The sequence below is a fragment of the Ambystoma mexicanum genome, chromosome 3p, assembly GCF_040938575.1.
Source record: "Ambystoma mexicanum isolate Mex_15411 chromosome 3p, UKY_AmexF1_1, whole genome shotgun sequence".
NCBI classification, from domain to species: domain Eukaryota; kingdom Metazoa; phylum Chordata; class Amphibia; order Caudata; family Ambystomatidae; genus Ambystoma; species Ambystoma mexicanum.
This window is the reverse complement of record NC_090925.1, coordinates 622364459-622386855: the sequence shown is the minus strand read 5'-3', so window position 1 is coordinate 622386855 and position 22397 is coordinate 622364459.

Sequence of the window (22397 nt, the reverse complement as noted above, 5' to 3'; positions counted from 1 at the left end):
CACAGGTTGGAGCAGCAAGAGGACCAAGAGAGGCTGGACAGAGAGTGACAGGGAAGGAGTGAGCAGGTGTGGTGATGAGGATTGTCACAGTGTGCAGCACATTGTTCGTATGCAGTCTGCAGGACAAGCACGTGTCAGTCCACCATGACATGGTTCACCCATGGCAGTCATGTAAATGCAGGCAGAACTACCAGACAATCATTACACTTCAACCAAGCAACATACACATGTCCTGGACGCACACGCATCATCACTCACCGGACATTCCTTCATAAATTGGCAGGTCTCCCACACCTTGGATCTGCTCTATATCAATCATACCAGTAATGATCTCTTCATGTGGAGTGAGTTAATCATCCTCTTGTGGTGTCCCACCTCCAGTCACCAGAGTAGAGGCGTAGGCGGCAACCAGCTTCTCTTTGACTCGGCGTCGGAGGTCATTCCAATGCTTCACTACCTCAGGAGCTGTGCGCCTCTCATTGCCCAAGGTGTTGATTCGATCTGAGACGCGCTGCCAGTGGGCCATATGCTGGGCAGGCATATGTGTGCTCCGTGCCCACATGAGCATATCACGTTCGTGTTCCCGCACGTAGTCCATGATGATCTGGAGTTCCTCATCACTGAAGCGCCTCTTCCACGACGTGTGGGTCTCCTGTGCCATGCCTTGTGTTTATGCCTGTTCCGCTACTGCACGCTTTGCCTTCTTGCAAGGTTGTGCAGACCCTGAGTGGCTGGGACCACTTGGGTCAGTAGGGGCTGGAGCACTGGTGGACTGGGTTATGGCATCACCCACTGATGCTGGGACAGTAGGTTGCCTTGCAGGTATCCGTAGCTGGGTGCTGGTGCCAGGACCTTTCACCACACGTCCCTTCCCCTTAGAGACAAGGAGATCTGCCCCTGGGTCTCTTTGGGCCTGAGCCGGGACCACTACAGGCCTGGCTGGGGAACCCTAAGCCTGGGTGGTGGTTGTTGCAACTGCCCTGCAGCTTCCTGACCCTGGATGGTATGGACAGCAGATGGCAATGCTGCTTCTTGACCCTGGGTGCTGGGGACGTCAGCATTCACTGCATCTCCATGACCCTGTTGGGTGGGGGCATAGCTCTCCCTACATGGCCCCAGGCACTTCAGACACCTTGTCCACCCTTCCCACTTGTTGCCCTCCCACTCATGGCACTGATGGAATGGTGCAATGGGAGGCACAGCAATCAATTGTCCTGGGCAATTTCAGTGAGTGGGCAGTGTAAGTGATACACAACTAAATAGGGGAAGAGAGGGGCACTACTGTATTCCTCTGTGTCGATCAATAATTATTCCAAAAGTTTTTAAAATTCAAATATTTAGATATTAAGATAATCAACTCTAACTATATTTCAGGTGCAGAGGGGCTGAATATGTCTCAAGACTACTAGAGACAATTAAATAAACCAAAAACAACAAGACCTGTCATATGCTGACGGGTGGTCCCTATGTGCACTCCTACGAGATATACATCCCATCAATTACAAAAACAAGGATTAACAGATTGAAATGGTCCAAAATAAATATCAATGACTCCCTGCGAACCAGTTGATATCTTTCAAACAAACTTACTTTATAGTTAAAATTGAGAGAAAACCAATATCGCATAAAGGTTTTCAAAACATACACATTACATAATCAACCTTACTTTTCCATAAACAAACAATTTTTCTTTTTTCACATAAGGATTTACATAGAAATGAATAAAAATTGATAAAACAAATACATTCTCGTGCATAAACGTATTCCAAACCAAAGATTCCTTTAGGCTAACAGAAATTCAAAATACAAAATTCGAAAATCAAAGTAATAGTTCATCGAGTCACGACATACAATTCATAGAGAATGTCTCCCTCACTCCATAATCACATCGAGTGTGACAATTCGCAAATGTCTCTGATGCATATTGCAATTTGCAACAAAATATTGTATGTCCTGTATTAGTGCCTCAAGATGATCCAAGTATGATCCAGTGTCCACACTGTTATGTCAAATATGGCAACGCGTTTCGGATTAAATCCTTCTTCAGGGTTGACACTGCTGTATTCTGATTATCATTCAAATTCCAGAGGTGTATCTGTAGATAACACATGGATATGGTTGTTTATCAATGTGTGTTAAACCAATATATCGAGAAACAAAACTCAAGAAACCTAAAAACTGATTTTGACTGACTTTGTGTCCGGACCGGATAATCAGACTATTCGGATGAGGTTGTGCGTCACACCATTCGCAGCCTCGCCACAATTGCCATTATCATCCACTTCCTGTTCAATTACCGCCCCTGGAGGATGGGGCTTATCTAGACTCTGGCCAGGTGACACAGGGTCAGTCGGAATCAGTTTTTAGGTTTCTGGAGTTTTGTTTCTCAACACGTGCAGAGTCACTCTGTTACCGGCTGCCCACGTGAGTGACACGGAAGACCCACGCTCCTGCCTACTAGCCAATTTACCTGCCTCTAACTGCCCTGAGATCCCTCCTACGAGCCATCTGCTGCTGCCTGCCCACTGTGTATGCCTGCTGTGCATGTGCCCTGCAATTTTAGTGCCTGCTGTACAGCCATTGCCAGTGCTCCTGTTATCGGACCTGTGACCATCTCTGCTGATCCAAAAGACTCCCAACGTGCCAGACCACTGCTCCACAGCCCAGCCCCAGGACCACCTTGCCCACCCACACCTGCCTCGGGTGTCTGGACAGACATCTTCTGAGGCAAGTGGCAATCCCCCGGGCAGAGAGGTAGAGGGCTGTCAGCTTCAGTACCAGAGAAGTTGACATCCTGGTGGAGCAAGTCCTGGTGCATTATGATGCCATCTTCCATGGACCAATTCAAGTCGGCAAGGAAGAACAGAAGATGATTTGGGCCAAGAGCGTGAGTGTCATCAACGCGAAGAGGGTGGCACCCCAGGACTACATCCATGTGCACAAGTGCTGGGAGGACTACAAAGCCAGGACCCGCAACAAGGCCAGGTGCTTCCTTAAGGCTGGTGACTACCAAGGGGGGCACCGGGGACGCTTGAACATCAACAATAAGCGGGTCCTGGAGTGGTTGTACACAGCGCTGCACGCCCAGGTCATGGAATTGCAGCTCCATCTGCAGTCGACTGGTAAGTGTCCATGTGTTGGTGCCCTCAGCAGTGCATGTGATGTGTGGTTGGAGTGTGCACCTTGACCTTATGGCAGGTATGCCTCTTGTACGGATGTTTGTGTGTGTGTCCATTGAGGCATGTGTGATACCAACGGTGTTACTGTTCCATGCAGCGTGTAACGATGTGCATGTGGTTGCTTACATGTGGCTGAGACGCGGCCGTGTGGGAGGTGTGACACATGGATGCTGTCATCAACATCATGGACATGCATGGTGTAAATGTGCATGTGTCTGAGAAGTGAGTGTGTGACTGGCCAACAATGCTGGATGGATGTTAGTGGAGCATTTGAATGTGTGCTCTACTCTTGCTGCACAATTGACATTGAGTGGACTCTGATGTGATAGCTCCGTGCCCTGCTTCAGGGTGTCAGGTCATGTGTGTGAATGTCATGTGTATGTCCCATGGTGCATGTCAGGAGAATGCACAATTTGTAGGTGCTGACTGTGCCATGTCCAAGAATGTGATTGTCTGTTGTGAAGGACAGACATGCATATGCATGTATGTACATTGCATGTACCTGTGTGTTGTTGAGGGTGATGATGATTGTGACCTTTGGCAGTGTACTTCATGTGCATATGTTTTGTGCAAAACACGCATAGGTACAGTACCCTAATGTTTGCGTTCTATGTCTCCTTATCCACAGCGACGTTGGAAGAAGAGGGCGGAGAAGGTGGTGTGGACCAAGGCAGCACGGATGCCTCCAGAAGGCACAGACACAAGGCCCAGTCATGCACCCAGGTAATTACATCTTCGGGGAGCGAGGAGAGTGGTGCCGCATCAGAGATAATGGTCGCTGCTGCTGATGGGAGCTCTAAGAGGGCGAAGGTGGTGTTGGAGTCCTCGGCAGCGGGAAGGACAGGTGAGCTCACACAGGGGCAATCCACTGCGGAAGATGCTGGAGAGTCATCCAGGTTGGCATCAGCCCGGCCCATGGGGCCCAACGGGGGTGATGAGGTGGGTGTGACTGGTGCAGTCCAGACTCAGGGTCAGGAGGCAGTGCAGGTCGCCGTGGAGGGGCCTGTGCATAATTATGCCCCTGGGCCTGCGACTGCTCCAGTATGCACCTGCGGGCTTGCCACAGGCCGGACCCATCCGCAGGTGGTAGTTGTTTCCACGCAAACGGAAACACCAATGCCTGCAGATCTCGCCATTCGAGGTAGGGTGGAACGTTGCAAGCCGGTATCATGAGACATACAGGCACCATTTGTGATGGCATGCAGGCTTCCAATTGTGGGCTTGCACATCATCACAATGAGGTCTTGCGTCTCATCAACTGGCTAGCTCAGTTCCTGGTCTCGAGTTGGGTGCTTTGGCTGGCCACTTATGCAACCCCTCCTCGTCTTCCTCCTCTGTGCGTCAGTCGTCCTCCCTGGTGCCTTCCTGCCCAGATGCCACCAGGGGCCCGGTGGACCTATCCCACCCCTGGCGGCCCGTCTGGTGGAGATCACATCCCTGCCAGAGTCAGGAGTCGATGTAGGATCAGCCGTGGTGGTCACCACGCCGATCCAGCAGATGACAGGAGCTGTGGAAATGCAGTGAGATCAAGCACCAAGTAGCAGGACACGTGTACGATGGCCCCAGGTATTGTTATCATCCCGGAGGCTGTACTTAAGGAGCAGGGACCGGGCAATTTGGCAGCAGCAGACTCGGAGTAGGAGGCTACAGTACTCGGGGCAAACCATCTCAGGGAGACAGGTATCGGGCATCAGGCTGAAAACATTGAGGGAGCATTGTGAGGAGGAGGACTAGCCTGCTGCCTTTGTAAATAGTTCTTTAGGAATAGGTTTGCTTTATTCTTTTATAATTTGGATTTTTTGGACTATACGCAATTTTTTGTACATAGTTGTTTGTGTGTGATTTTGCTTTTCTTGATTATATGATTTGAAGTGCTATTTGGACTTTGCTCCATGTTTATTTGTACATAGTTTACTTGTGTTTTGTATTTTTGGAATTAACATGGCGGAATGGATTTTTTTTTCTCATTTTGATTATTATTTTGGAACACTTTTATGGACATGGACAGACATTTATGTTTTTCACGTACATGATTGCAAGTTTAGTTTTGGACAATTGAACATTATTTTCATTTCTTATTGTTCATATTTTTTTATGATTTGCAGTGTGTATGGCTCAATGCAACTGTATAATATAATATATTTTGATTACTCACACTAATTGCTTCTCTGAATTTTTTTTGGTGTAATATTTACTGATTTGTTACTTGGTTTGGTGTCCCTGGTAAGGACCATTGTTGGTCTTGTGTGTGCTTACTTGCATGCATGTGTCATGTTTGCTATCCATTTGCGTGGGGCATATACACATGTGGATGACCAGTGGACGTGAGTGAATAGGGAGTTTGTGTGTGCCGGGTGAAGTGTCATTTGCTTTCACATGTGCAGCATCACTGTATATTGGTCCTCACTGTGTTTTGGGGGGGTTTGGGGAAGGTGACTGATTGGAGTGTAAAATGTTCACGATATTTGACCAGGATTTGCTTGATGCAGTGTAACGCAGATATTGTGCTTTGACCTTCACCAGCATGTGTTTGTGCTGTTATCATTGTCTCTGTTGCTGTTGTGCATCTTGCACTGGCAGGTAATAGTGCTGTTATTTTATTTTTACACATCGCCAGACCAATGCAGTAGTCTTGGTGGGTAGCGCACTGTCTGATTTCCATGTACTCAATAAAAACTTTATTCCTCTTTCATTGTGATTTTGGTACTCCTCTGCCCTGATGAACTCTTGTCTGAAACTGAAATGGTCACTTGGATAGCCTATGAACTTGTCCAAAGGCCCCCTTGCACGCCACTTGGAAGCCAGAACTGCCTCCATGGCATACCACAAACTTGGACTGCTTTTATGTATGCGCCAACAGACACCTGCCAGCACTTCACAACTGCTGACTGCACTGAGGCTTGCACTTGACACCAGCTGGCCACAGTTTGTTCATTTTCTTTCATGTTCTATTTGTTATGATGTCCTTCACATGTACTGCACTGTCCTTTCCCCCACACCCTTTTCCCCTTCCCCACTTCCCATGCACTGGCGTCATCTCACTGGCACCTGCCCTAACAAGTTTGTTGTCTCTGTCTTCACTGTTTTCCCCCCTCCACAGACTCTTTGGGCCTTTGGACACTTGGGTATATGTACATTATGAATGACATGTCATTTGATTACATGTCATGTCATGTCATTCACACATGGGAGGAACAGTGATGTGTTAATTAGGTTATCTGTTCAGGTAATGTCGGCTCATTGGGCAGCGTCTGTTCATGCGGCACACATTGAGGGTGCTTAAAAATCTCTCACTTTGTGACTATTTCGACATGGGGATTATTGAGATGACTTTGTCACATGGGCTGCAGGGCCTCACTTTACCATTCACTTGTGTGATGTGTATGTTGGGATATGGTTGCAGACAGAAATTTTGTTTGAGCAGCTGTCACACTCAAGGATGTGGCACAGGTGTATGCTTTTGTTTCTGTTTGCAGGATATATTTTGACCAGAAGGTTCAGGGTGGTGTCACTACACGGCGGTCAAGGTGCTCGACATTGCTTTTGTTTCTGTTTGCAGGATATATTTTGACCAGAAGGTTCAGGGTGGTGTCACTACATGGCAGTCAAGGTGCTCGACATGCCCTTGATGGAGTTAACATGTGTCACCATGTCCACATCCAGCATGCAGGTGCTGTCCAGTCTGGAGGGGGCAGCCTGCAGGGTGGCGTCATGGATGATGGGGGCTGGGGTGTCCCATGTGGTGGGGGCTGCCTTCAGGGAGGTGTCACGGGAGAGGGGGGCCGGGGGTGTCTGGTCTGCAGGAGGCTGGCTGCAGGGTGGCATCATGGGTGATGGGGGCGGGGGTGTCCCATGTGGAGAGGGCTCCCTGCAGGGTGGCATTATGGGTGATGGGGGCTGGGGTGTCCCATGTGGTGGGGGCTGCCAGCAGGGTGGCGTCATGGGTGATGGGGGCTGGGGTGTCCCATGTGTTGGGGGCTGCCTGCAAGGTGGCGTCATGTGTGATGGGGGCTGGGGTGTCCCATGTGGTGGGGGCTGCCAGCAGGGTGGCATCATGGGTGAGGGGGAACTGGGGGGGTGCGATCTGGAGGGGGCTGCCTGCAGGGTGGTGTCATGGGTGATGGAGGCTGGGGTGTCCCATGTGTTGGGGGCTGCCTGCAGGGTGGCGCCATGGGTGAAGGGGGCTGAGTTGTCCCATATGGTGGGGGCTGTCTGCAGGGTGGCATCACAGGAGAGGGGGGATGGGGGTGTCCGGTCTGGAGATAGCTACCTGCAGGGTGGCGTCATAGGTGATGGGGGCTGGGGTGTCCGATGTGGTGGGGGCTGATGGGGCCCCGAGGGGACCCTCACGTATGGAAACAAGGCACAATCACCACACACAAACTGATACGCCAGACACAAGGTTCAATTCCCAAACTCTAGAGTTTATTGCAAAGCAAATAATCTCAGTCGGCCGACTGGGTCTCACGTCCCACAACGTGTGTCTCCAGACCCCGTGGGACGCAAGAGAGCGAGCATTCTACAACAGTTACATATATACAAAGTGAACATCTTATTATCAGTAGTGACATATTCAATTCACCCATAATGTATTTCCTTTGAAATGGTTTCGATGATTGACAATTATGACGAATATGACACCTTCAGACATTTATTCAGCAACAGTTTGCAATCTGCGGACTTGCAGACACAATTCTTTGTTTTAGGGAACATAATGCTCTTGTTCTTACAAGCAAGCTGCGTCCAGGGGAGGGACACATTCCAGGCCTCACTATCTTCTAGTTTCTATTTGTGTACTAGAGGTCAACTTGCTCTACAGGGGCTCAGTGAAGGGGGGCCGTAAAAGAGAGCATAATTCAAACCATTAATTGTTTGTTTCTACCGCATCAGCGAGACTAGCTGGCACCTGCGTAATGATTAAGGGGCGGATTCATGGAATTATGTGTGCTGAAAACCGTGCTTTGTGTGCCATTCTGCTCGCAAATCCCCATTTGTGAAACAGGGATTTGCAGGCAGAATGGCGCACAAAGCCCATTTTTTGGCGCACATAATTCCATGAATCAGTCCCTAAATGCCTTGTTGCTTACTTCCAAGGACTTGTGAGGGAGGAGACCGGGCATTGCTGTCTGCGATGCCTGAGCTGCGTTTCAACATGTAACTTGTGGCCTTGCTCTATGCATGAGCAATAACGTAATAGAATACGCTTACAGCAAAGCAGTTTGAACAGAAAGCAAGAAGCGAAAATTAGTCAAAATGGCAAATTCTATTCCTTCAAAATGGACGCTGTCTGGTCATGCTGATGAGTCTGTACTAATGATGCTGAACACATGATGTGGTTGGTTTTCGGCCAACAAAATACATCGCCTATGCTATGGGAGGGTAATTTCTAGACTCACAAACCCTCCTCTTGGCCGTAAGCCAAGCGAATCGTCCAAACATTGCATCTTCTTCTGACCAGGTATCCGATTCTGAACTTTGCATACTACTATAATCGTCATCATTGTCATTGATATTAATTGACATAAATTCTTTTACTGTCTTCATTTCATAATTCATTTTAGTATCCAATCTGGGTGTTTTCTTTTGTGTTACCATGTGTACGCACTCCTCACTTACTTCAGTGCAAATTATTGTTAAACAGTGTATGGAACAACAACATGTCATAAATATTCCTAGCACTGCTACTAGGATTGCAACTAATTTCCATCCCCATGAGCGTAATATTTCCCAGAACCAGGAGCTTATGTTTAATTTCCAACTACCTTCTGGGGGATGGAGGTCGGAGCTCAAAACGTGCAACTTTTTTTCGCTTCAAAAATCATAGGGGAGGAGTCACTTAAAAATATGCAACACAATGATCCCACGATTTTGCAAACTCCCCCACGATCAGCCAAAACTATGTCAAGAGCCATCCTATTTTGGAGTGTCATCAATCTAATCCCTTTTTCCTCCAACATCATGTTGTATAATATGTCTGTTGTCCCATTTATCGTTTTCTCTAATATTCTGGACTGTTGTCTTATGTTATAGGAGTTTATTGCTTGGCCCCAAAATGGTATACATGATTTTGCTATGTCCTCTGCAATTAATCCTCCTTCCTCATCTCGCCGTGGTCTTGATCTAGATAGTTTGGCTTTATCTGCTGTTTTTTAAAGAAACACCCCCGGAAACAGAATCCCCAAGTAACAAGTACCTCCTCAATTTCTAGGCAACCAGGGATAAGCTTTTTCTCCACATATGAAATAGACAGGGTCACCTTATTACACTGGTTCTTCCTCTTTCTCAAGGATTGCAATGTTCATACACCTGGTGTATGTCCCTACTGAATAGGAGTTTTTTTTTCTAAGCAAAATGGAACAGAGCGTGGACTGTAATTTACTGCATAGGAGGGGGGCACTGTATCTTTATTTCCTCAATGGTTCATATGAAACGTGATTACAGATGATTTATATGGCACATATAATCTATCTTGCGGCATAACTGCTGGTCTTATTAATCTTGCTTTGCGAAATATAGAGCAACCTACAGGTTTCATTATTACATCCATATTTGTTTTATCTAATTGACCCGTTTCACTCTTATTCCATTTCCCATAATATAATGCACTTAAGGACGCGTAACATGCAGAATTTAATGGCAATGGCTGCACATACCAACCTATTCCCTTAACACCATGTTGTGGTAAGTGGGTACACACCCAACAATTGTTTCTTTTCAGAATGGAGTGTGCCATATTCATTATCAGAAGTAATGTGTTATTTCCATATCCTTCCCTATGTCTCTCTTCCATTGGGGACAAAGTATAGGAAATTACATTGACCGGGCTCTCAGTGGCGGAAATATTTCTAACAGGCAAGAGCACTTCCAATTGATGTATTTCTTCTAGATACCATAATACTAGTACTGTCATTGTCGGTGCTAGTATACTCATAAGACACATCACTATCGTTAAGATCAGCATACAATTCTTTCGGCACTGTTTTTTCGGCAATCTTACAGTCTCTATATCTAACTCATTATCAGCATTGGTGCAGGAGGGGGCAGTAGCTAGTGCAGGCATTTTTCTTGATTCTTCTTCTCCAACAATGTTCATTGTGAATACCTCTTACCATTGCACTCGTTTGAATATTAGTAAGTTCAGAAGTGTCAACAAAGTGTTTTGCAAGTTCTCAGCAGCCTGGATTTCTATACGTTGGGCAAGATTATCGTGCTTCTGCACATTGCTCAAAGAACTCCAGAGCAGTTATCAATTGCCTTTGTACCATATGAGCCCCTCTTGTCCGTGAGGGGTGATCTACACATGGATTTTCAAAAATAGCACCGGGGAGCCGCGTTCCTGAGCTGTCGGATTTGCACAACTCCCACGGCTCTCTCCCCTAGGCCTCCGGTTCCCACTTCATCCGTGATGGGAAACAGAGGCAACCAAGAAGAATAGAATGAAGGGGGCGTGGCTACGAGGGCCATGTAGGAGGACGCGTTCTGGAGGAGCTCCCGAGATCCTGCAATGATCCGGGCAAAAAAGTGCGTGAAGACGGGCCGTCGACCGCTGAAAATACACATGCCGGTGTGTGAATGATTGGGCTACGCGTGGTGAACTTCTGGATGGTGCAGGAGGGACGGCGGCAGAGATCGGTGCGGAAGAGATAAGGAGCATCGGAGACAAAAGACGACACAAAATGGCCGACCAAGGTCCGGAACAAAGGAAGAAGCAGGCCGCACGGTGACCCAGCGAAAGGGGCGCACTGAGTGCACATTTGTCACTTGTGCAAACTACAGGTCCCCTGAGTCATGTCGAATAGAACGGTGAGGCCGAAGGCGAAACAGCCCACCTTAGACGACCTCGCTAAGACGTCCCCGGGTCAAGACATTACCAAGAGCAGGGACAAGCTGCCTGCAAGCAGCATGACGACTTCGGGCGCCAACCAAGAAATCCTGGCTGCGATTGCGGACCTAAGGGCGGCCTGGGAATCTAAGCTCGAACTAGCCGTCACTGAACTAAAAACCGCACTGGACCTCAAGGTCGGAGAGGTGCAGGAGGACGTTAACCTACTCCGACAGGATGTCAGGGCCTTGGCGGAGCGCACGGAGTCCCTTGAGAAGGAAGTCAGCCCGAACACTGCGGATTGCGCCTCCCATAAAGCAGAACTGCAGGCCCTGATACAAAGAGTGGGCAACTTGGAGAGCAGAGCGGAGGAGGCGGAAGGACAAGCCCGACGAAACAACATCCGCATCGTGGGCCTGCCGGAGGGATTGGAGGGCCACGATCCCACGGAATTCATTGAATCCATGCTACTGCAAGAGATACCCGGAGGAGCCCTATCCCAAGGATTTGCAGTGGAAAGGGCACACAGAGCCCTAACAAGGAGGCCGCCACCGGGGAACCCCCCTAGGCCTGTGATAGCCAAAATTCTTAATTATCGTGACCGGGAGAGGATATTGGAACACTTTCGTAAGGGAGGAACAATCACACGAGGAGCGGCAAACATCACGGCTTACCCGGACTACACCCTGTCTGTGCAGCGTAGCCGCATGAACTTTGGGACGGTAAAGCGGAGATTGAGAGAGGCGGGCCACAAATATATGTTACTGTATCCGGCAAAATTGAAAGCCATTCATAAACATAAAACTTTGTTTTTTGAGACCCCGGAGGATGCCATGGGATGGCTCGATGCGCAAGGATGTCCCCAAGAGTCAGAAGTTCGTACGGAGAAAGAGCTCGGAAGAGATAAGTGATGCATGAAGAAGGTGCCGCAAGATGGCGCGGCACGTGGGACTTGAATATAGTCGCTTGCACAGCCTTCAGTAGAGAAGGTCAGACTATTGCACTATTTGTCATAAGCACTGTGGTTAATGTTGACTTAACGGGAGCCTTACGGAGCGATTCTCTCTACCCCACAACAGTTTTAGTTAAGTGGCCATTAGGGCGACTTCACCCTACTGAGCTCTGTGCATCGTTCGGTGCTTGCAGGGCTAGATGTGGGGGTGCCTGAGCTCCGAGGATGGAGCTGGGCAGCAGTTGGGGTGTGTGATGTTGGAGAAGGGACGGGTGGGGGGAGGGAAGTTGGGGATTTATTGTGTACATAGTTATGGGGAGTTTGAGCTGGTACGAGAAGCTACAAGCAGAAATGGAGGGCTGTATCTGTATCACAAGGGCAAAGGGGAGTCGCTACATGGGAGGCAGGAAGACACTCATGAGCCATGGGAGACCTTAAGATCGTAACATTGAATGTCAGGGGACTTAACAGCTACTTAAAAAGGAACAAAGTCATGATGTACCTAAAAAGACAGAGGATTGATATTGCGCTGTTGCAGGAAACACATCTGACCCAGCAAAAATTGGAACTGGTGGGGAAGAAGTGGAGAGGCACTGTAGTGGGCTCTCCGTACTCTGCCTACGCTAGGGGAGTGCTGGTCTGGGTGGCACCGCACGTTCCGCTCCAACTCACACAAGAGGTGGTGGACACGGAGGGTAGGTTGGTCATATTGAAGGCCTTGGTAGAGAATAAAGAGGTGTGCATTATAAATACATATGCCCCCAACCAAAACACTGCTACGTATTTTAGAACCCTATGTACTCATCTGGGCGCGTGTGTGCGTGGAGCGGTTATCTGGGGAGGGGACTTTAACTGTGTGCTCGACCCAAAGGCAGACAGATCTGATGGGAAGATTGATCGGCCCACCCCGGCGGCCAGGGTATTACAGACATTACTAGATGACTTTGGTCTGGCGGATGTTTGGAGACTGAAACACCCTAATGAAACACAGTACTCGCACTACTCAGCTCCGCAGCACCTGCACACGAGGCTGGATTATTTTTTTGCCACGCCAGATGTGATGATAGAGACCACCCAAATAGAATATAGAGCGAGGGTCCTGTCGGACCACTCGCCTCTGGTGCTGACCTGGCAGCACTGCCGCCCCAGGGCGCGGATACCGACGTGGCGCCTCCGGGCGGAGGCGCTCAGAGACCCAGTCTTCAGGGAAGACATCAGGGATGCGATCTCACAGTACTTTGAGGTGAATGCAGGCAGCGTAGATTCAGCGTGCACACTCTGGGAGGCCTTTAAGGTGTTGTTGCAGGGTGCTGCTATTGCTAAGTCAAAAGGCCTACAGGGTGGGGTCCTAACAGAACTAGAGGAAGCGGAAGAGAAACTGGAGCGCGAAAGCGACAGGGCAGGAGGGGACGCGGAACTTGTACTCGAGTTGCAGCAGAGGTGTGCAGAGCTTTGGGAAAGGCTCTGCAACCTTAACTACAAAAAGTATGTCGAGAGGCAACATGCAGGTGGGGATAAAACTTGCCGTTTGTTGGCGTGGTTATATAAGAGCGAAACCCCCAGGCCACCGATTAGGATAATAACCAGAGAGGGCGGGGAGGTGGTTGACACCCGGGAAGGAGTCAACAAGGCATTCTTGGACTATTATAGAACATTATATGAGGACAGGGGAGGGGACAATCAGGAGGAGATTAGAGAAACACTAAAAGACATGGAATTACCTAAGATTAGTGATGAAGAAAGGGAGTAACTAGACGCACCGATTACCCTGGAGGAATTAGAGGAGGTGGTAAAACAGCTGGCCACCTGCAAGACCCCGGGTTACGGACGGATTCCCGGGTGAGTTTTACAAAATATATAAAGCAGAAGTACTCCCCCCTATGCTAGAGATGCTCAATGAGTCTTTTGAGAAGGGTCGGCTACCGGACACGCTCAGAGAAGCACTAATTGTGCCGCTCCCCAAGCCCAACAAGCCAGGGCATTGCTGCGGCTCCTATAGGCCGTTGTCAATGTTGAACCAGGACAGCAAGATCTTGACGGCGGTCCTGGCTAATAGGCTACGAAGGGTCATCAGTAAACTGATACACCCGGATCTGACAGGTTATGTCCCCAACAGAAATATAACCCACAACCACAGGCGACTCCACCGGGTGATTGAAGAGGGAAACAGAAGCGATGGGGAAATGGCGGTGGTGTCCCTAGATGCAGTCAAGGCTTTTGATTCAGTAAGGTGGCCATGGTTGCTGGCGGTCCTGAAAGAATATGGGATGGGGCCGGGTTATGTTAGGTGGGCGAAATTGTTGTACAGTGAACCACTGGCCAGAGTACGCACAGGATCGGTGATATCTGAGAGGTGGCAACTCAGTAGAGGCACCAGACAAGGGTGCCCCTGGTCCCCGATGTTATACATTCTGGCCCTAGAGCCCCTGGCAGTGTACCTCAGACAACAATATGACATGGTCGGTATTGAAGCAGGGGGAGAGAAACACCTAATATCCTTATATGCTGACGATTTGCTACTGTATTTGAAATATCCGGAAGAAAATCTTCAGTATATTCTAGAGGTCATGGAAAAGTATGCAGAACTGTCCGGCATAGCGGTGAACCCCCAAAAATCGAGCATGTTCCCATTGGGAGCTACATAGGAGTCCCTCTGGAACGGCTGCCAGTGTTGTCCGTACCTTGGGCGGCTGATTCCTTCCGCTACCTCGGAATAGATGTGTATCATACTGTGGAGGGGGAACACTTGCATAACACCGAGGTGGCTGTGAAAAAAATCCACACAAATATGAAGTTTTGGGAGAAGCTGCCGCTGGCGATGATGGGACGGGGGGCGATGCTCAAAATGGTGGTCCTGCCTAGGCTGTTACATTTCTTCAGTAATATACCATACCTGATACCCAAAAAGTTTTTTGTCAAACTGAACAGCATGTGTAGGGACTTCCTGTGGCACGGCACTCGCAATAGAGTGGCGCTATGGAAGCTACAGAACTTCCATGATAGAGGGGGCATTAAGCTGCCGAACTTTGAGGCCTATTATGTAGCCAGGCAGTTGCAATATGTAACCAAATGGCTCTCTGATGAAGAAACTCCTGAATCTAGGCTGTTTGGCCAGGACTGCACCCCGTTTTACCTAAAAGAGATTATCTGGGTTCCTAGACTTGAAATGAAAGAACGCCCGGGTATGCTGTTGCTTGGGTGGAAGATGTGGCACAGAGTATGCCAACTGATGGAGAACCCGTGCCCGTGTTCCCCACAGGTGCCACTGGTTGCCTTGGCTAGGGGAGACAACCAGCTCAGGATGATAATCAGGACCTATTGGGAATCGGTTGGGCTGGCCACATTGGGAGACATATGGCAAGAAGGGGCTATTAAAGATTTCGAAGACCTGGGAGAAGAGACAGGCTTGCATGGAGGCCAATATGTCACGTATCTTAGGCTAGTGCAGACTATTCGCAAAACCTGGCCAGAGACTGTACTGGCGGAAGAGCCAGACGTTCTAATGGGAACAATATATGACATATCGGAGGGAGGGCACGAGATCTCTAGACTATATGAGATGGTGATGACCCGGATGGGGAAGGATTTGACTGATCTGAGGCTGGACTGGGAAGCGGAGGTGGGGGCACAGATGACCGATGGAATGTGGGAACGTGCCATAGGATACCACAAGAAAGTGTCCAGAAATGCTAAATTGCAGCAGATACAGTTATACATAACGCATAGAGCCTATATGACCCCGAAGAGAATATCTAAGTTTGCAAACGCAGGAAGACAAGCATGCCCAAAATGCAATGAGGAAGACGCTGATATGACACACATGTTCTGGTCTTGCCCAGTGATTGAAGCTTTTTGGGGGGAAGTGGCACGGAAACTAGCGGATAAAGGGGTTCCGCTCAACATAGATACGGCCTGGGCCTGCCTGTTGGGAGGGTTTCCCAGACCAGGGAACACTAAACACCTTGGGAAACTGAGGGACCTGGCATATGTGCTTGCTAAAAGAAGGATAGCCATGGGCTGGAAGCAATGCCACAAGCCACGGGTAGAGGTATGGTGGCGGGACTTGCAAAAATGGGCGGAGGCTGAAACGGTGGTGTGGCAGGAGGCATGTAGCAATTGCGGGGAGGAAGATGTAGGTAACCTGATGGCTTGGAGAATGTTAATAACAGGACTGTTTGGCACAGTAGTGGATCCTGCAGCTTCGGAAGGAAGCGGTACCCAGCCACACGCAGCGGATACAGAACTAGAAATGCAAATAAGCTCTTGAGGGGGGGGGGCATTTGGGGAGCAGTAATGAGCGTTAATTGATATTCACGAGTTTATTGTAAATAATGCTGCAAGTTTGGTTTGTATTGTTTATTTTTCAAAATAAAAAATTCTTTAAAAAAAACAAAAAAAGAAGAAGATCTAATCACTTCTTGTTTCGAGGCCGTAGGTTATACCGCCTTGCTCCAGGTACTGTGTGATCAATGAATAGTGCGGGTGCACTTCCAGACTCAGACTGAGTCAGCATGCGGCACAACGATAAGTGATGGGCGCCAAAGTGACGATGCAGGCTTCGTGTCCGCCAGCAGTGATGTAGATTCTGCTGGGCAACGTTGGGGCACTCTTAGCCCTTTCTCCTTTATTGCAATCTTTCCAGGCTTTGTTTCAGGATCAGACAAATTTTGCGGCAAAGAACTGCCAACAATTTCCTTCGTTTCAGAGGCAGCTGTCTCTCTCTCTGGTCGTCTGGAACGGGCAGTTCTTTCAATGGCGATGGAACTTTCTTCGTATGCGTGGCATGTATCCACGCCTTCCTACCGTCCACACGGACTGCTGTTTGTGTTGCCAAAAGTACCTGGTAGGGTCCACACCATCTGGGTGCAAGTGATGATTTCCTCTCAAAATTCTTTACCAGGATCCAGTGGCATGGTTGCAGAGAATGCCCCGGACCAGTGTATCTGATTGGAAGAGCCTCCCGCACCTGCTGATGAATCAAGCGCAATTTCTGCATTAACAGGTTTCAGTATGTACTGAGCACAGGGTATTCGACTTCATTCAATCGCCTTGGCTGTGGCGCACACCAAACATTAGCAGGCCTCCCCCTAACAATCTCATATGGGGAGAGCCCAGTACTTGCCTGCACAGATGTGCACATGCACAACAAAGCTAGGGGCATTGCATCCGTCCGGCGTAACTTGTTTCCTGCACAGATTTTACTAATATTGGCTTTCAATATGCCGTTCTGCCGCTCAATAAGCCCGGCACTCATCGGATTTCTGGTGCAATGGAATCGTTTATCAATCTGAAGACCTGCACAAATCTGTAATATTACTGCGCCAACAAAGTGCGGGCCATTGTCTGACCATATGACCTGGGGCAAGCCAAACCGTGAAAAATACTCCTTTAACATCACTTTAGCAGTGCTCATGGCGGTACAATCCTTCAGTGGATGTGCTTCTACCCATTTACTGAATGCACACACAACCACCAGTACATAGTTTAAGTTCTGGCACCTTTCCATCACTATAAAATCAAAATGGATCACCTCAAATGGCATAGAGGGGGGGGCAAAACTACCTGTTGGAGTAGCTGTTGCTTTTCCAACATTGTGTTGCAAACACGTTATGCAATTCTGTACCAGCCTTTCTGCATTCTTTTTTATGTGTGTGTTCTGCCATACTGTAGCTAAATGCTGAATTATATTTTTTGCACAAATGTGCGTGGGACTGTGGGCCATAGTAACCATTGCAGTTACATAGGAGTTGGGCAGCATCCAATTTCTACTCTTCTTGTCTACCCAGCAACCTTCTAGATCTAATTCTGCAGAGCCCTCAGCCCGTTCTTGTATTTCATCAGCAGTTGCTTCTGCCTGCATCTCTCTGGCAGTAGCAATCCCATTTTCTATCATGCAAGGCACTTCTTCTGACTGTACTGTTAACATTTTGGTATTCAAATCAGTGGCAGTTTGTTTCGCAATCCTGTCTGCAAATGCGTTCCCCTATCCCACTTTACATGTTACTTTTTTATGCACCTCGCATTTCACTATTGCTAGGCGCTTCAGACACATAAGTGCAGACAGCAATCGTACAATCAAAGGGCCATGTTAAATCCTGGTTCCATGTGATGTCAAGAAACTCCTCTCAGCCCAGAGTCGGCCAAAGTTATGTACCACCCCAAAGGCATATTGGCTGTCAGTATATATGTTTACACTCAAATTTCTAGAAATTTCACATGCTCTAGTTAACGCTACTATCTCAGCGGCTTGTGCGGAGTTGTAGGGGATTCTTTTGCTTTCTACAATACTTCTTTGTGTCGTAATAGCATAGGCGGCAGTTGATGTGCCATCAGGTAATTTGAAGCAGGAGCCGTCACAAAACCGTTCTCCATCTGGCTCTTTCTGTGGGGTGTCTGTTAAATCAACTCTTCCTTTCGTTTCTTCCTCAGTAACCATTAGACAATCATGGGGAGGTAATTCATTCTCCCTTATTTCTACATTGGGCAGTGGCATTAATTCTGCAGGATTCAAAGCGCTGCACCTCATAATTTGAATGTGTGGTGCAAATAGGACAATTTCATATCTGGTCAATCTAGCGGACGTGAGGGCTTGCGTCTGCATTCTATTTAATAGAACATCTATGGCATGTGGCACCATTAAACTTAAGGTGTGCCCCAGCACCATTCCTTCAGTTTGTTTCACTGATGCAGCAGCCGCTGCAACAGCTCGCAAACAACGTGGTAACGCGCATGCCACAGGGTCCAGCGCGGAAGGAAAATAGCCGCCTGGTCTATTTCTTCCACCTTGTTCCTGTGTTAAAACAGCCAACAGCAGCCTTAATTCTCATGCACAAATAATCTGAAATTTTTTTCATAGTTCGGTGTGCCCAAAACTGGGGCGGGGCACAATGCAGTTTTGAGCACATCAAATGCTTTCTGGCACTCTTCTTTCCATTGCAAAGGCATCACAGCATCCTTTTTTGTCAATTCCACCATCGGTTTCACAATCATTGCGAAATTTGCTATCCACTGTCGGCAATAGGAAGCTATGCCTATTATGGCTCTGACTCCTTTCTGCGTTTTTGGAATAGACATACCAGAGATACTCTCTATCCTTTCTGGTTTCAGTCTTCTCCCCTCTCTCGAAAGTAGGTAGCCCAAATAAGCCACCTCCTTTCGACAATATTGGAATTTCTTCAAGCTTGCTTTATGGCCATGTGATGCTAAGTGTGATAATAACAAAACGGTACTCTTTTTACAAATATCCTCAGTATCAGCAGTAATCAACAAATCATCTATATATTGTAACGATACACAACCTGCCAGTAATTCTAACATATCTAACTGTTCCTTCAATGCTCTGCTGTAAATACTCTCTGTATATTCTTGTGGAATGCGTGTGAATGTAAATGACCGTCCTCCTAATGTGAAAGCAAATAAATATCTGCTATCCTGCTATCCTGGTGTACTGGAATGCTGAAAAATGCATTCTTAAGGTCTACCACGCTAAAATATGCTGCCGACGCAGGTATCATTGTCAAAATTGTGGTGACGACTGCGACCAATGGGAATTGGGGATCGACCACTTTGTTCAATGCGCGTAGATCAATTATGAAACGATGCGGTATCTCATTCCCGCCTTACTTATACACTGGGAGAATGGGGCTGTTACATGTTCTACCTGTAATCTCTTCAATTACCTTCAGTTTTACCACATCCAAAACAATACTTTTTAATGCTTTCTCACCCTCCATCGAGATCTTGTACTGAGGAATACTTGGCAATGTTATTCCTTCCTTCAAAACAATTTTTACTAGTTCTATCTTCAAGCATCCCACATCATTATCATTCATTGCCCATATACAAGCTGGTACTTCACTCAACTCCCCCGGCAAAGGTTTGGACAGAAATTCGGACACTGGTACATTATGTGGTGATATTGTCAAGAACACTCCATCAGGAGTGCAATGGATAACTGCACTCAATTTCTTCAATAAGTTTAATCCTAAAAGATTTTCCCCACAATTCTCTGTCAGGAGAAAAGGACAATTTTCTGTAAATGGGCCTAATGTTACTGGTACTGATTGGGACACTGGATTGATTACTGGTGTACCTGCAAACCCTACTGAGATATTCTTTTGCCCTGACAGCAGTATTTCCGGAACCAAGTGGTGGTCTATTGAGCACTTTTGGGCACCTGTGTCTATGAGAAAGCTGTGCTCTCTATTCCCGACTTTCATTTCTATGTAGGGTCCTTTTTTATTCACGGGAATAGAGACTGGTTCCAACCCCTGTCTCGGGCTGTCCTATTGAGGAAACAATAAATCATCCGATGTATAGTCACCACAATAATATGTATCGGGTTGTGTCAAAAATGTTTCCGCTCCTGCCTATATTTTGCCCACTTTGATTTTGGATGTAAGGAGTCTGACTCTGCTCCTGGCTCTGATTCTGATTGCCATTTCCTTGACTAGTCTGGTTTTGCTGCATATTATTATTTCTATTCTGTCCATTTGTTCCCGGGTGTCCCCTGTGCTGTCTTCTCTGACCATACCCATTTCTATTTTGCAAGTGTGGGCATTGCGCTTACCAATTTCCCTCTTCCCTACAATATACACACTGATTTAATCCCAGATGCCCTCCATGCATGTTGGAATTACTCCTCCCTTGTGCATCTCCTCTCCCTCTATTGTGGCCCGCTACCTGCTGAAGTAACAACCTCGTTTTCAAATTTTCCTTTGCCTCTTTCTCTTTCTCTGTATTCACTCTATTCTCATAATACTGGGCCATATGCAATACTTCACTCAATGATTTTGCCTGCCATGCATTTTCAGATGCCATTATCAAATTCTGAATTGGAGGTGTTAATCCCCTCACATATTTATCAACACATGGTCTTTTCCCTGCTTCAGTAGTTACATCCTGCCCACTGAAATCTGTAAATACTTCTTCAAATCTATTGAAATAATCTGTGGCTAACTCATCTTTGCCTTGAACACATGCAGTTAGTTTGTCCCATACAATTTTTTTTTCTGGAACTATCTCCTTCAATTTTTGTATTATTTGTCCTGGTAATGCTGCCATATTTGGCGGTGGTTCTTCTTCTGCTAACTTCTCCCATGTGTCACCAAAACTTTCCTGATCATTTACTTTTCTTATTTGCTTCCATATATCTGCTGGCAAAATTACTGGGAATATTAGGTCAATATCATTCATAGTAAAGATGGACGATCTCAAATAGGACTCTATTTCTTTATAGAATCCCGCCAGATTTTTCCTCAAATCAGGGATTGTTTGTTTTATATTATTCACCTCTTGTCTGGAGAAAGGGACATGTACATACTGTGCTGTATAATGCGCTTCTGTTACCTGTGCTGGTTGATTACCTGATGCAGGAATTTCTACTTTCGGCACAAAAGTAGGTGGAACTTCCCTGATGGGAAATACCGCACTTACTTTTCCTCCTTCCTCCCTCATATGCAATACTATCGCTAAATCAAGCGATAAGGCTGTTTCTCCCGTTCCGCGTTCAATAGCTCTCTTATATATTGTCATTAATTTGGGGGCGCTAGCTTGTTTATTTTCTATATCTCTATCCTGCAAATATTCAACCTTTACCTGAAGTGTTTTTCTCTTCATTGGCAATGTATATTGATCAAATATTTTGTGCACTTCCATCGTGGGAACACTAGGATCTGTAATCCATTTTAGCGCCTCTCGTCTACATATTTTCATTTTCTCACTAGCCTTTCTTGGGAGGGAGGTACTGGTGGAGATGGAACAATGGGAAGGGGAGTGGTTGCTGCGGCTGTAAGACCTGCGGCTGTAATGGGGACTGGGCAGCAGGGAGGGGTTGGGCAATGGGCACTGATGTAATTCTATCAGTCTCCTTTTTTGGGAGCTCTTGACTTTTCTCAGTTAATATTTTTATTAATTAGTTCATCTGATGAATGCAATTCTAGTTGTGGATATATTTTATGTACTCCCATCTGAACACATCTGTCTGTCTTTCTTAAATTATCATCCTACTCCTTTTCATCCTGTTCTCTCACTCTGTCTTTTCTTGACTTGTGCCTGCGTGCATTTTTCTCTCTGCTTTTCCAACAAAGCATAGCTTCCTTCCTCCAGTCTCTAATGACATCAAATGTTGCGAGGCGTGCTTTCTTCTTCAACAATATTGATTCCAAATAATCTATCCGCGCAATCTCATATCTCCCATGGTTTGGCCATTGTAAATCTTTGTCGTGTCTGATTTGCCTATGCCAAATTTCACAAAACATTATCGCCCCTATACCATATTTTACGTACATCTCATATGCCGGCCACCCTATGGGTGGCGCTGCCTGGCCAGTTTCCAAAGATTGTCTACCGCAGTGGAAAAATCCCACTAGGCAAGAAGACAATACCCCAGGCATGTTTTAACCTTACCCTGGCCATTTCATCTTGAAAGAGCAACTCTCAACCA